Source organism: Marmota marmota, unplaced genomic scaffold (assembly GCF_001458135.2).
Source record: "Marmota marmota marmota unplaced genomic scaffold, marMar, whole genome shotgun sequence".
Classification (NCBI taxonomy): domain Eukaryota; kingdom Metazoa; phylum Chordata; class Mammalia; order Rodentia; family Sciuridae; genus Marmota; species Marmota marmota.
Genome location: NW_025999998.1, coordinates 11945978 through 11963372, shown reverse-complemented (window position 1 = coordinate 11963372; position 17395 = coordinate 11945978).

Genomic DNA, 17395 nt, shown 5'->3' with positions numbered 1-17395 from the left:
TTCTATACTAAGTCTTCAAATCTCAGTGTGTAATTTACAGTCACTACATCTCAGTTCTGACTAACCATGTTTCAAGTTCTCAAGTCATGTATGGCTAAAGGGTATTTTATTGGACAATTCATATGTACATGGTACAAAGTGTGACTATTTTAAATTCAGATGATGAGGCAGACATAAAATTATGGTACTTCAAAATAATTTAAAAAAAATGTCTACTAGAATTGTCCACTTGTTTTCCTTCATCTTCATTTAAAATTTGCTCTCAAAATATGATCAGTTGATTCCAATTTGCCAGGTGTTATTTAAGGAGAAAGAAATTCTATGCCATGTAAGATGCAATGATGTTCTGATTATAACAACACATTTTTCAGTTGTAGTCACTAAATTCTGTCTTGTTTCTTCAAAATAATACCTTAAATTGCATGTTAATTGTGTATTTGCACCTATTTTGGTTTTGTATTATTCTTAATGTATAATGATGTATATTAACAAACAGCCCTAGGATTCTTTCTATGCAGTGGTCTTCCAGTATCTTACTGGTACACTTATTTATGATAAATGGCAGAGAAGTAGAATGAGCCATTCTTTTTTCCATTAGATTTATTTATAACGTGACCATGTACCAAGCAGCTACAAATTATTGTATTTCTGTAGAATATGGAAAATAGTGTTTGTCTTATCTTTGCTAAATATCTGCAATTTCTAAGTAAATTTTTCATCTCCTAAAATGTGTTAGATGTGATTTTATTTTTACTTCTGGTAGTTGATGCTTTACACTTTGATTTAGCCCACCATACTGCCTAGTTAAATTGCTTTGATGTTGGTTAAGAAGGTAGTGGTATGAACTGTTATCTTAAGTGAAACCAGTGATTTGATTACCTATATTTGTAGAAAGAAATTTAAATGTTACCATGTCTAGAACATAAAAGAAACATTAGAAATTAGAGAAATTTCCATAGTTGTCTTTAAATTGCATTAACAATGACTAATTGTCATGACTATTTATGCTTTTCCCCATGCATTTCAAATGAAGGTACAAAGTAAGGAACTAACTCAGTTTAGTGTTACATCCTTTGTTTTCTAAGTCTCAGGTCTATATGCTATGAACCAGAGTAGTAGGGTTACTTAACACTGTATAATACGTAGATAGACTCTCTAAAGTATTTATTGGATACATTTACTCAGATTTTAAATATTTCAAGAGTGTTTTGTGGGGAAGGACTTGATTCCTTTGTCCCTTGACTATTGGATTATACTTTTTTTAAAAAAAATGTTTTTAAGTTGTAGATGGACACAATACCTTTATTTTATTTATTTATTTTTATGTGGTGCTGGGGATCGAACCCAGAGCCTCACACATTTGAAGCAAGTGCTCCACCACTGAACTACAACCCCCACCCTAGATTGTACTTTCAATAATACAATTAGCATTGTATATTTTGAGTAGGAAACAGAATATGGAGTTTATTTTGCATCATTCATGTCAAAGCACCAGAAACAAAATTTAAAATTGAGGTAGTGTTTTTGCACTAATGCCTTAGGGAAGGAAACTAGCTTACTAATGACAGTCTTAATTTGAATTAGTAAGTGAATTATCTAAGTTTGACAAAAATTGGTATTAGCAAAATGCTTCCTGGAAAATCACTTTGCTTAATGGCATGCTTCTTGAAATGAAAGATTAACAGCAATAATAGATTTAGGATAACATACAGCCCAATTGAATTTAGTAATATGGTAACCTTTTTGTCATTGGTCTACATTTACCACATATCACCATTTCCCTCATGGTGGAAACCCAGTTTTCCTTTTCATGCTGTATTAGTTAAAAGAAGAAGAAAGGATATGTTTTTTTGAATGTCATTGTGCCTGTCTACTAGTAACTCATCCCAAATGATCAGATTGGGCATCAACTTCAAGTTAGATTACACCCTGAGGAGTAAGTACAATGGCATTGTGTCCTATGATGATAGTGATAAAAGTGGAAGGACTGCTTGCCTCCCCACTTTGAGCTTTATAAAGAAGCAGCAATAATTGGCATAGTACCTTTTCTTTCACAGAAAGATTCTTAGAGTAATTTTGGCAGCCACAGTTCGGACTTCCATACCTCCTGTAAAATGATATGAACAACAAAGTAGTAATTCTAAATTTATGAATTTAGTTTTGAAGTATTCTGATATACAAATATCTTTTGTCAGATTCCTCATAAACCTCTCAGAGTAATTATAGCATAATCAATGAAAGTTCTACTTCTATGTAGGGGGGCTAACTGGATACAGTGGCCCTCCATCATTTTACTGTTATATTCCTATACTTCTTAAGTTGCTAGTGATTCCACCAAACACTATTGAGAGAGTACGCGAAGATGGATAAACAAATGGGATTGGTGCAGCACCAGTCATTCCAATGGTAAAAAAATTTACAAAAAGTAAATTTTGTAATCTTAATCATGTACAAAGGTTCCTTGAGACTACAAGTTGGGACACATCTAACTTGTGGCATTAATTTCACACAAGCCTTGGTGTTAGTTTTTTTTTTGAGGTGGGGGGGTGTTACTAGCAATTGAACTCAGGGGCACTGGACCACCAAGCCACATCCCCAGCCCTATTTTGTATTTTATTTATAGACAAGGTCTTGCTGAGTTGCTTAGCACCTCACTTTTGCTAGCACTGGTTTTGAACTGGCAATCCTCCTGCCTCAGCCTATCAAGGCGCTGAAATTACAGGCATGCACCACTGCACCCAGCAATGTTAGTTTTTTCATATGGGAAAGAAATAAATCATCTTGTGCTACACTTATTATAATAGAAAATCACTAATGTGCAACAATAAATTGTGTAAATGTTTCCTTCCTACAGTAGTATACCATGTACCCATAAAAACAAGAACATGTAATTACATAGAAGAAAATGTCATATAATATAATTTTGTAGAGTAGGTTATAAAGTAGTATGTAAAGTCCTAATTTCATTAAAATGAATTTTAAAATCTCATTTTCAGCTACAGTAAGACTAACCTTTTTACTGAACACAACTAAAAATGTTGGAAAAAACAGAAGTTTTGTTTTTTGTTTTTCAAAGCAGAGTAAGTAGAAAATCTACATCATATTGAAACTTAATTTTTCTAAGTTAGGAAACATTACTGAACTAGAAAAGGGAATCAAACCCAGAGCAAGCAAGAGAAAGAAAATAATAAAGATGACAATTAAAATAGAGTACATAAAAATATAATAGAGAAAAAAATCATTGTGACCTTTAGAAGATGAACAAAATTGAAAAATCTTAAATTTAAGATAAAGAAAATAAATACACTAATTACTAACTTAGGAATGGAATAAAGGGATATTACTACTAACCTTTTAGAAATAAAAAGGAATTTAAGGAATACTGTGAACGGAAAATTAGGTAACCTACACAAAATGTATGAATTCCTTAAAAACACATACACAAACTACTTGACACTTGCTCAAGAAGAAATAGATTTATTTAGACTAATAAATCTAAGTAGCTAGCTGAGTAGTCAAAAAAGCCAACCATCAGATGACTTTACTGATGAATTCTACCAAATGTTTAAGAAATTAAAACCAAAAATACACATACTAACTCATTCAGAGGCTGTTATTATCCTGATAGTATCCTGATACATCAGGCAATCCTTTATGAATAAAGACAAAAAAATTCCAGTGGCAAAATAAAGCAAAGTGAATCCATCGACATATAAGAAAGTTTGTACACAATGACCTGTGAATGCAAGGTTGCTCAACATACAAAAATAATCTACGGGTATAGTATATCCTAAGAATTTAAGGAAGGGGGAAATTATATGATCATTTCAATAAAGAAAAACAACTTTACTAAATCCAAAACCTTTACCTGATAGAATAATCAACAGGTAGGTCTAGAAGAGAAATTCCTCAAGCTAATAAAAGGAGTATGGAAAGCCACTGCTAACATACTTACATGAAAGCTTGAAATCTTTCCCCGTGAGATTGTAAATAGAACATGTTTGCTCTTGCCACTTCTTTAAAACACTACTACTAAAAAGTGAATTCAATGGGCTACAGGATACAAATTAATTGTATTTTTAAACCTTTGCAAAAATACAAATCAATTGTATTTTTAAACATTTAAATATCCAAAAGTGAATTTAGAGAAAGTTTTTCACAAAAACATTAAAAAGAATGAAATACTTAGGAATAAATTTATTAAAATAAGTGCAAAACTTATTCTATACTGTAAAATCTAAAACATCACTGCAAGAAATCACAGAAGTTCTCACTGAATGGAAAACCTTGTCATGTTCAGGGATCAGAATACTCAACATTGTTAAGATAACAATATATCTGCTATGGTATGAAGATGGTTTGTCCCCTTTGAGTCATGTGGGAGTTTAATCCCCCAAAACATACATTAATGGTGGTGGAAATCGGATTCTATAGTGTTTACAGGTGCAGCCTTTGGGAGGTGAGGTTAGGTTAAGTCATCAGTGGGAGTTCCCATGCTTGTATGCAGTGGTGTGAGAAAAGAGAAACCACACATGTGAAGTGCTCCCTGTCTCTTGCCATGTGAGGCTCTGCACCACCTCAGGATTCTGCCTGCAAAAAGGGACATCACAGGATAAAGCCCCTAGATGTCCCTCCAGAACTATGAGGCCAAATAAACCTCTTTGCTTTATAAAGTAGTATATCTCAGATATTTCATCATAGAAATTTGAAACAAACTGGGTGCAGTGACACACGCCTGCCATCCTAGCAGTTCAGGAGGCTGAGGCAGGAGGATTGGGAATTCAAAGCCAGCCTCAGCAATTTAACAAGGTGCTATGTAACTCAACAAGACCCTGTCTCTAAATAAAATATAAAAAGGTCTGGGGATGTGGCTTAGTGGTTAAGTGCCCCTAGGTTCACATTTCTCAGTTTCAACACCTACTACAAAACTATAGTATTCAAGATAGTATGGTACTAGCAAAAGAATGGATATACAGACCAGTGGAATAGAATTGAGCCTAGAAATAATTTCACACATCTATTATCAAGTGATTTTTGACAATAATGAATTCAGAGAATTGAAGAGTTAAAACTGTAAACGTCTTCCACAAAAACAGATATAAACTTTTATGCCCTTATGTTAGGCAAATTTTTCTTAATTATGATAATATAAGCTCAATTAAAAGAAAAAATAGGTGATCATAAATATTTTTAAAAATTTTATACTTAAAAGGACACTATCAAGAAAGTGGAAAAACAGCCTGTAGGATGGGATAACACATTTGCAATTCACGTATCTAATAATCAATTTCCAAAAAATATAAAGAACTTTTACAACTGAACACTAAAAAGGAAATGACCCTGTCTAAAAATGGGCAATGGATTTGAACAGATGTTTCCCCAGAATATATATCAATATCTCTTAACCATATCATTAGTCATTAAGGAAATGCAAATCAAAACCATGCTGGGATACACTTCATATCTCCTACAATGGCTAATTTTTAAAGTTTCATCAAGTCAGGGGCAGTGGTGCATTCCTATCATCCCAGCAACTCAGGAGGCTGAAGCAGGAGGATTTTAAGGTTAAGGCCAGCCTCATCAATTTAGTGAGGTCCTAAGCAATTTAGCAAGAAATTATCTCAATCTAACAGTCTGGGGATGTAGCTCAGTGGTACAACACCTCTATGTTCAATCCCCAGTACCAAAAAAAAAAAAAAAAGTCATTAGGTACATGGAAATGTGGAAGTCTTTACACTTTATCTTTCTTGTGATATTCATTCATTTTAATGAACATGTATTTAACCAATTTTTTAAATGTTCTCATTTTTGAGGATAGGACAAAAGTTTACTACCACTAACCAAATTGAAAGCTGATGTGTCACTCAAAACATAACAGGATTTTATTTCCAAAAATACTACAAATGGGCATAGTATACCCAAATTAGATATCAGAGAGAATGATGAATATTATGGCTCGGCTGGAGAACTTCATTACAAGTTCAAAATATAAATAAGAATAAACATACTTTGTGATTTTATTGAATCATTTATGCTGTGCCAAGTAGGCAAAAGAGCATAAATAAATATGTAACAAAAAAAAAAAAGAAGTAAAAGCCCAGAGCAAAAAATGTCTAAATCAAGGAACTGAGATCACTTTTCCTAATATTGGTTAAGAGATTAATATCCAAGTACTGTAAGATGCAGTCCAAATAAGACTACCAAGACATAACAGGACTGTCAAAGTTCATTGACTCTAGGGAGAGGACATCAGTATGTCTGGTTTCAAGTCATATGTCATTGTTGCAGTAGGGACTGTGAGTTATTTAGCCATTGAATCACATTGGCTTTTGTAAATGATACTTTTCCTACCTTTATGTGGTTGTGTTTTGTATTCATTATATACTAGCCTGTCATTTGTATAGATTTGCTATTTTTTGTCATTAAAAATGACATTTCCATGATACCAAAAAATAAATAAATAAACAAATCAAATATAAGGGCATTTCAATAAGGCTAGTAGTGGATTTCATAGCAAAAAACTTTACAGACCAGGAAAAGTGGGATGACATAGTCATTGTGCCAAAGAATCACCAAAGAGGCAAAATGTACCCAGCGAAGTTTTCCTCCAGCAATAAAGGGAGATAAAGACTTTCTCAAACAAACAAAAACTGAAGGAGTTCATCACCAAGCCTGTCTTATAAGAAATGTTGAAGAGAGTTTTCCGTGTTGAAAGAAAAGGACACTAATTGTTAACACAAATACTTATGAAAATATAAAACTGGTAAAAATAAGTACATAATTAAATTCAAAATACTACTATAATGCTGTGTAAATAACATCTTTACTATGAAGGTTAAAAGATGAATCTATTGCAATGACAGTAGTCTATTAAGGGATACACAATATAAAATATGTAAATTTAACATCAAAAACATGAGATGTGGAGGGGGAAGTGGAGCAAAACTGTTGGGTTTTTTTTGATGTGATCAAAGTTAAGCTGCTATCAGCTTAAAATAGTCCCAAAATAAATACATGCTTTTATGGCCAACTGATTTTAAATAAAGGTGCCGATGACAACAGGGAAAATACCATCTATTTAATAAATCGTGTTGGGAACAAAAAGAATGACATTAGACCTTTATTTCACACCATATGTAAAAAATGTTCAACATAGATTAAAAATTTTAAAGAAACATCCACAACGGTAAAGAAAACAGGATAAAAGCTCCATAACATTGGTCTGGATGATGGGTTTTTGTTGTTTGTTTGTTTTTTGGGTATTACCCTGAAAGCACAGGCAACAAAAGTGAAAATGGACAGTTAGGATTAAACAAACTAAAGAGCTTCTTCACAGCAAAGGGAACAGAGTGGAATGGGAGAGCTATGGGTGTTTGTGTCCCTTCAAAATTCATATGCTGAAATTTCACCCCCACAGTAATGCTATTAAGAGGTAGGGCCTTTAAGAGATAATTAGATCATGAGGATTCCACGGTTCCACAGTCATAAATAGGATTACTGCCCCCATAAAAAGGCTTGAAGGAACCTGTTTGCCTCTTCTGCCCTTATAACATGTGAGGACACAGCAACACAGTGTCACCTTTAAAGTAGAGTGAAACTTAACCAGACACTGAATCTGCTGGTTCCTTGGACTTCCCAGCCTCCAAAATTGTGAGCAATACATTTAAATTGCTTGAAAATTATTTAGTCTAAGATTTTTTTATGGCAATCTGAATGAATTAACACAGGGAGACAACATTTGTAAATCATGCATCTTACAAGGGGTCAATATCCGTAATAGGTAATGGAAATGCTCAATAACAAGGAATCAAATAACCCAATTAAATACTGGCAAAGGACTTGAGTAGATATTTCAAGACATACAAATGGCCAACAGATGTGGGACAAAATGTTCAACATCACAAATCATCAGTTTAATGCAAATTAAAACCACAATTTATCACCTCACACCTGCTAGAATGGTTATTTCCAGAAAGACAAAAGAATTGTTGGCAACAAAATGGAGAAAAGAGGACTCTTGTATATCTGCTGGGAGAAATGTAAGTTATTACAGCCATTGTGGAAAACAGTGGAGATTCCCTAAAAATTAGACCTAGACCTACCTATGATCCAGCACTCTCACTTCTTTCCATCCAAAGGATGTGAAATCAGCATGTCACATTCCCGTATTCACTGTAGCATTATTTGAACAGCCAAGATATGGAACCAGCCAAAGCACCCACAAATAGATGAGGGAATTTTTAAAAAAAAAGTGTAATACAGACACAATTGAATACTCTTCAGCTTTAAAAAAGAAGGAAATCATTTCAGATAACATGAATGAACCTGAAGGACTTTAAGTGAAATATGTGACAGAAAGATAAATACTGCATGGTCTCACTTATATGTAGAATCTAAAAATCTCAGACTGAAAAGCTGATGTGAGGGCTAGGGTGAAGAGACATTTGTCAAAGGATACAAAATTTCAGTGTGACGGGAATAATAGCTCAAGAGATCGAATGTATAACACATTGGCTATAGTTAACAGCAACGTATTTTATTCCTGAAAAACAGATTTTGAATGTTTTCACCCCTCATAAGTGATCAGTATGTATGGTAAGACAAATCCAAATCAGCTCAATTTAGCCATTTCATAATGTAGATATATTGGCTCTCCAGATGTGAGTTCCTTACTCACAGATTCAATCAACTGTGGATTGAAAAAAATTAGGAAAAACTATTGCATCTATACTGAATATGTACAGTCTTTTTTCCTTAACAATGCAGTATAACTATTTACATACAAAAATTGTATTAGGTATTTTGTGGAATCTAGATATGATTTAAAGCATTTGGGAGGTATATGTAAATGCTATGCCATTTTATATAAGGGGCTTAAGCATCCTTGAACTTTGGTGTCTGTAGGAGGTCCTGGAACCATTCTCCATGAAATCCAAGAGATGACTGTATATGTTTCAAATCATCATGGTGTACATGATAAATATATATTATTTTTCCTTGTTAATTCAAAATTTAATTTTCTGTTGCAGTGCTTGGGATGGAAACCAGGGTCTCATGCAGGCTAGCAAGTGGTCTACCACTGAGCTACATCCCCAGTCCAAAAATTAATTAATTTTCAATGGAGCATTGTGGTAAGGTAACAAATGAGCCAATGGCCTCCATAACCTCATAAAGACAACCTGTAGATTTCAATTTTCAAACCTTGGTCAAATGTACAGTAGATTCCTGAGGAGGCAAAACATACAGAGACCAATTAACAGAGCTTGACTTATTTGATTTATTATTTTAAAAGGCATTTGACAGGCATTCACACATACAGGTAGGCGTGAATATATAGTAAATTGGAATTGTTACATCAAAGTGAAGCTAGCCAATCCCTAAAAAACAAAAGCCAAATGTCTTCTTTGATATAAGGAGAGCAACTAAGAACAGAGCAGGGAGGAAGAGCATGAGAAAAAGATTAACATTAAACAGGGACGAGAGGTGGGAGGGAAAGGGAGAGAGAAGGGAAATTGAATGGAAATGGAAGGAGACCCTCATGGGTATACAAAATTACATATAAGAGGAGGTGAAGGGAAAGGGGGAGAAAAAAAACAAGGGAGAGAAATGAAGTACAGTAGATGGGGTAGAGAGAGAAAATGGGAGGGGAGGGGAGTGGAGGGGAGAGGAGATAGTAGAGGATAGGAAAGGCAGCAGAATACAACAGACACTAGTATGGCAATATGTAAAAAAGTGGATGTGTAACCAATGTGATTCTGCAATCTGTATACGGGGTAAAAATGGGAGTTCATAACCCACTTGAATCAAATGTATGAAATATGATATGTCAAGAGCTATGTAATGTTTTGAACAACCAATAATTAAAAAAAACTATATCACCTTTGCCAGGCATAATAGCACACATGCTATAATTCTAGTAACTCAGGAGGCTGAGACAGAAGGATTGCAAATTCAAGACCAGCCTCAGCATCTTAATGAGACCCAGTCTCAAATTAAAAAATAAAAACAGGGCTGAGAACAAAGCTCAGTGGCAAAGCACCCATGGGTTAAATTCCTAGTACCAAAAAGTGATAATTGACAACATTGATTAAAAACCCAAAGAATTTCAGTGTGACTTCTTGATCTGCTTATTTTTATTGTATTTCAGAAATAGTTAAGTGTATTTTTGTGCACTAACATTCTTTTAAACATGCATTTTAATTAATAAAAATAATAATAACAAAATGTTAAACTTTTGCTATTTATCACTTGACATTACATCACATATTTTTTTCTTCATAATATAGTCTTTATAAATAGCAGAAAATGAATTGCAAGGGTAGGCTGTGGAACCCTTAAAAATCAATCACAGATGAGGTTCAGAAAAAACACTTAAAATCTTTTGAGGTTGGAAAGATGAACATTTATTTTAACCTGGAAATAGGTTTGGGATGTTTTTGACATTTAAAAAATTTATTTTGCTAGCACATTTGATAAAGTTTCATTTAAGGCAAAAATATATTAAAGAGATACTACATTTATTTCATCAGAATTGTTGTTTAAATATTTTTCTCAGTGAATTTACTTCTTTTTTTTTTATGTGTGTGTGTGTGTGTGTGTGAATTTACTTCTTAATAGACCTAATCTGCTTAGCACAGATTTTAAATTTGGTAAATATTTGAAAAAATCAAAATTAATTTTTTATTATGATTATTTCACCTCAATCTTTTATTGTACTGTATACTATCATAAAGAGAAATCTCAAGGGATGTCATTAGGTTATGAAGTTTATTACTGTGCCCTGACTTATTCTACAGATGGGAATCAGTTCTAGGCCAGCTGTATGAACATAATCTAGCTCTAGTGAAGAACCACACCCCATGCTGTACCACTGTAAGAGTCAAACTATTTTTCCAATAGAATAAGATAGGGTTGCTTTTAGTTTGTTTTTAAATGAAACTACCATTTGGAGATGAGTGATGCAGCCACATCAATGTTCATAGCAGCTCAATTCACAATAGCTAAACAATGGAACCAAACTAGGTACCCTTCAAAAGATGAATGGATAAAGAAAATATGGTATACATACACAATGGAATATTACTCAGCCATAAAGAAAAATGAAATTATGGCATTTGCCAGTAAATGAATGAAACTGGAGAATATCATGCTAAGTGAAACAAACCAATCCCAAAAAAGCCAAAGGCTGAATGTTTTCTCTGATATGTAAATGCTAATTCACAATGGGTGGGGGTAGGGAAGAATAGAAGTACTTTGGATTAGACAAAGGGGAATGTAGACAAACAAGAATGAGAAGTTATACTCCATTTATGTATAATATGTCAAAATACGTTCTACTATCAAATATAACTAATTAGAACAAAATTTTTAAAAAGGAAGTGTGGGCCCAGACCTGCCTTGCTGACCTGTGTGGGAGCTCTGGCCCAGGGTAGGCCCGAATCCATCCTGTCACTGGCAGACACCACCAGAGCTCAGGCTTGGCCCAGGACCACCTCCTACCACTGGCAGACACACACTGGAGTCATGCTCGGCCCAGACCTGCCTCACTGACCTGCACCAGAGCCAGGGCCCAGGATAAGTTTCAGTCCATCCCCCCCACACCACCACCTGGAAGCTCAAGTCTAACCCACTTCCATCTTGAGACATTGCAGCAATCCCCATAGTCTTCCCCATGCAGTAGCCTCTACCTTAGGACAAATACAGGGCCTAGAAGCAGCTGTATCTTGGAACAGGCATCCCAAAGCCAGTGTAAGGCCCACCCTATCAGCTACATCTCTGAAAGACGTTTCATCCATCTTGGGGCACCTCCACTGCTATCTCAGGTTATCTCTTGCTATTGCCACCACCACCTATTGTTGCAATAACAACTATCCTGGGACACCGGCAGGGTCTGGAAGCCCAACACCAAAGTGAGGTACAGATAATCTGCACAGTTACTACAAGATTATATGGTAGAAAATGCAATACCTCAGATCCACACTGCAAGAAAGGAAATCACATAGACAACATGAAAAAAACAAGTGAGGAAAGTTCCCCAAACAAACCAGGATAGTATAATAACAGAACCGATGGACAGTGTAGTTGATGAAATGTTAGAGAAGGAGCTCAGAACATTCATAATTAAAATGATCTGTGAATTAAAGAATGATCTAAATGAGCAAATACAGGTAAAAATTGATCACTCCAACAAAGAGATAAGAGAGCAAATACAGGCAACCATTGATGACACCAATAAACAGATAAGGGAGCAAATACAGGCATCTATTGACCACACCAATGAAGAGATAAGGGAGCAAATACAGGTAGCAAAAGATTACTTCAAGAAAGAGAGAGAGATTCTGAAAAAGAAAAAATCAGAAATCCTTGAAAGGAAGGAACAATAAACCAAATAAAAAACTTAATAAAAGCATCACCAAGAGTCTAGATCACTTGGAAGATAGAACATCAGATAATGAAGACAAAGTATACAATCTGGAAAATAAAGTTGACCACACAGTGAAGATGGCAAGGAACCATGAGCAGAACATCCAAGAATTATGGGACAGCATCAAAAGACCAAATCTAAGAGTTATTGGGATAGAGGAAGGCACAGAGTTTCAAACCAAAGGAATGCACAATGTCTTCAATGAGATAATATCAGAAAATTTCCCAAGCATGAAGAATGAATTGGAAAATCAAATACAAGAGACTTACAGGTCACCAAATGTACAAAATTACAACAAATCTACACCAAGGCACATTATAATGAAAATACCTAGCATACAGTATAAGGATAGAGTCTTAAAAGCCACAAGAGAGAGGAATCAGATCACATATAGAGGGTGACCAATTTGTATCTCAGCATATTTTTCAACCCAGACGCTCAAAGCAAGGAGATCCTGGAACAGCATATACAAGCTCTGAAATAAAATGGAAGCCTAACAAGAATCTTATATCCATCAAATTTAAGCTTTATATTTGATGATGAAATAAAACCTTCCATGATAAATAAAGGTTAAAAAGAATTTACAACTAGAAAGCCTGCATTATGGAACATCCTTGTCAAAATATTCCATGAAAAGGAATAAAAAAAAAGAAAATCAGCAAAGGGAGATATTACACTAGAGGAAAAACTAATCAAAGGAGAAACCAAGTTAACACAAATGGCTGGGAATACAAATCATGTCTCAATAATAAACCTGAAGATTAATGGCCTAAACTCACCAATCCAAAGACATAGACTGGCTGATTGAATTTTTAAAAAAGGCCAAACAATATGCTGCCTCCAAGAGACTCATCTCATAGGAAAAGACATCCACAGACTGAAGGTGAAAGGTTGGGAAAAATCATATCACTCCCATGGATTGTGGAAGCAAGCAGGGATTTCCATCCCCATATCAAAAAAGTAGACTTCAATCCAAAGTTAATCAAAAGGGATAAAGAAGGATATTTCATACTGCTTAAGGAAAACCATTCATCAACAGTACATAACAATGATACATATGTATGTCCCAAACAATGGAGCATCTACATTCATCAAACAAACTCTTCTCAAGTTCAAGAGTCAGATAGACTATAACACAGTAATTCTGGGTGACTTTAACACACCTATTTCACCACTGGATAGATCTTCCAAACAAAAGCTGAATAAAGAAAATATAGAATTAAATAATACAATCAATAACTTAGATTTAACTGACATATATAGAATATTTCAACCTGCATCAGCAGATACACTTTCTTCTCAGCAGCACATGTATCCTTCTCTAAAATAGACCATATTTTATGCCACAAAGCAATTTTTAGTAAATATAATAGAGATACTACCCTGCATTCTATCAGACCACAATGGAATTAAATTAAAAATAATAAAATAAAAAATAAAAGCTACTCCAACACCTGGAGAGTAAATAATATGCTATTGAATGAACAAAGAGTTACAGAAGACATCAAGGAGGAGATTAAAAAATTCTTAGAAGTGAGTGAGAATACATATACAACTTATCAAAATCTCTGGGGCACTGTGAAGGCAGTTCTAAGAGGAAAGTTCATTGCATGGAGCTCATTCCTTAAAAGAAGAAAAAGTCAACAAATAAATGACTTAACATTACATCTCAAAGCCCTAGAAAAAGAAGAACAAAACTACACCAAAAGCAGTAGAAGACAGGAAATAATTAAAATCAGAGCTGAAATCAATGAAATTAAAACAACTGAAAAACTTGACAGAACAAAAAGTTGGTTCTTTGAAAAAAATAAATAAAATTGACAGACCCTTAGCCATGCTAAAAAAGAGAAGGAGAGAGAAAATGCAAATTACTAACATGTGATGAAAAAGGATATGTCACAACAGACACTAGAGAAATACAGAAGATAACTAGAAATTATTTTTAAAACTTGTACTCTAATAATATAGAAAATATCATAGGCATCATCAAATTTCTAGAGTCATATAATTTTCCCAAGTTGAATCAGGATGATATACACAATTTAAACAGATCAATTTCAAACAATGAAATAGAAGATGCCTTTTGAAGCCTACCAACCAAGAACTGCCAAGGACTGGATGGATACATAGCCAAGTTCTACAAGACCTTTAACGAAGAACTAATCCCAATACTCTTCAATTTACTTCAGGAAACAGGAAAAGAGGAAGCACTTCCAAACTCATTCTATGAGGCCAATATCACCCTGATTTCAAAACCAGGCAAAGACACATCAAAGAAAGAAAACTTCAGCTCAATATCTCTAATGAACATTTTGGATCAATATCTCTAATCAACATAGATGCAAAAATTCTCAGTAAAATTCTGGTAAATCAAATACAAAAACATATCCCAGGGATGCAAGGATGGTTCAACATATGGAAATCAATAAATGTAATTCATCACATCAATAGACATAAGGATAAGAATCATATGATCATCTCAATAGATGCAGAAAAAAACTTTTGACAAATATAGCACCACTTTATGTTCAAAACACTAGAAAAACGAGGGATAACAGGAACATAGCTCAACATCATAAAAGCTATCTATGCTAAGCCCCAGGCCAACATCATTCTAAATGGAGAAAAATTGAAAACATTCCCTCTAAAAACTGGAACAAGACAGGGATGCCCTCTTTCACCACTTCTATTTAATATAGTTCTTGAAACACTGGCCAGAACAATCAGACAAAAGAAATTAAAGGGATATGGATAGGTGAAGAAGAACTCAAATTAGCACTATTTTCTGATGATATGATTGTATACCTAGAAGACCCAAAAATTTCACTAGAAAACTTCTAGAATTAGTAAATGAATTCAGCAATGTAGTAGGATATAAAATCAACACCCATAAATCAAAGACATTTCTGTATATCAGTGACAAATCCTCTGAAAGAGAAACAAGGAAAACTACCCCATTTCCAATAGCCTAAAAAAAAAAAAAAATACTTGTAAATCAACTTAACGAAAACAGTGAAAGACCTCTACAATGAAAACTATAGAACACTAAAAAATAAATTAAAGAAGACCTTATAAGATGGAAAGATTTACCTTGTTCTTGGATAGGCAGAATTAATATTGTCAAAAGGACCATATTACCAAAAGCACTAAACAGACTTAATGCAATTCCAACCAAAATCCCAATGACATTCCTCATAGAAATAGAAAAAGCAGTCATGAAATTTATCTGGAAAAATAAGAGACCCAGAATAGCCAAAGCAATCCTTAGCAAGAAGAGTGAAGTAGGTGGCATCACTATACCAGACCTTAAACTATACTACAGAGCAATAGTAACAAAAACAACATGGTATTGGCACCAAAATAGATTTGTAGACCAATGGTACAGAATAGAGGACACAGAGACTAACCCACATAATTACAGTTATCTTATATTAGACAAAGGTGCCAAAAACTTAAATTAGAGGAAAGATAGGCTCTTTAACAAAATGGTGCTGGGAAAACTGGAAATCCATACGACCTCTATCTCCCACCATGCTCAAAAATCAACTCAAAGTGGATCAAGGACCTAGGAATTGAACCAGAGATACTGTGCCTATTAGAAGAAAAAGTAGGCCCAAATCTCCATCATGTTGGATGAGGCCCCAAATTCCTTAGTGACTCCTATAACACAAGAATTAATATCAAGAATCAATAAATGGGATGGATTCAAACTAAAAAGTTTCAGCAAAGAAACAATCAGTGAGGTGAACAGAGAGCCTACAATTTGGGAACAAATTTTTACCACACACATGTCAGAGCACAAATGTCTAGGATATATTAAAAAAAAAAAAAAACTCAAAAATCTTAACACCAAAAAAACCCCAAATAGCCCAATCAGTAAATGGGCCAAGGGACTGAACAGACACTTCTCAGAAGAAGAGATACAATCAATCAACAAATATATGAAAAAATTTCAACATCTCTAGCAATTTGAGAAATCAAAAATACTCTAAGATTTCAACTCACCCCAGTCAGAATGGCAGCTATTAAGAAAACAAACAACTTACAGTAAATCTTGGCGAGGATGTGGGGGAAAAGGCACAGTCATACGGTGCTGGTGGGACTGCAAATTGGTGCAGCCAATGTGGAAAGCAGTATGGAGAATCTTTGGAAAACTGGTAATGGAACCACCATTTGACCCAGCTATCCTCCTCCTCGGTCTACACCCAAAGAACTTAAAAACAGTGCACTACAGGGACACAGCCACATCAATGTTTATAGCAGTACAATTCACAATAGTTAAACTGTGGAACCAACCTAGATGCCCTTCATTAAATGAATGGATGAAGAAAGTGTGGTGTATGTATATACAATGAAATATTATTCATCATTAAAAGAGAATAAAAATCATGGCATTTATGGGTAAATGAATGGAGTTGGAGAATATAACACTAAGTGAAGTTAGCCAATCCCAAAAAACAAAATGCTGAATGTTTTCTCTAATTTAAGGCTGTTGATTCATAATGGGGGGACATGGGAGGATTAGATAAACTCTAATAGGGCAAAGGGGAGGGAGAGAAAGGAAGGGGCATGAGGGTAGGAAAGATTGTGGAATGAGATGGACATCATTACCCTAAGTACATGTATGAAGACACAAATGGTGTGACTCTATTTTGTGTACAACCAGAGATGTGAAAAGTTGTACTCTATATGTGTAACATGAATTGTAATGCAGTCTGCTGTCATATATATCAAATTAAAAAATTTAAAAATGAACAAAAAAGAAAGTGTGGGGACAGCCCAGAATGAGTGTAAAAGTATGTGGTAGCACGGTCTGTGCTGGGAATTTCTGGGAGGAGAGGTGGAGTAGGAAGCTGTATCCATAAATGGGAGAATCTTTAAAACAAGGCTCTTCCTTTTTTCTGTACTTTAAGTGCACTTCTCAGACACTTTCTTGTATTGGCTTTGATTCTGATTCCTTAATAGTAGAAC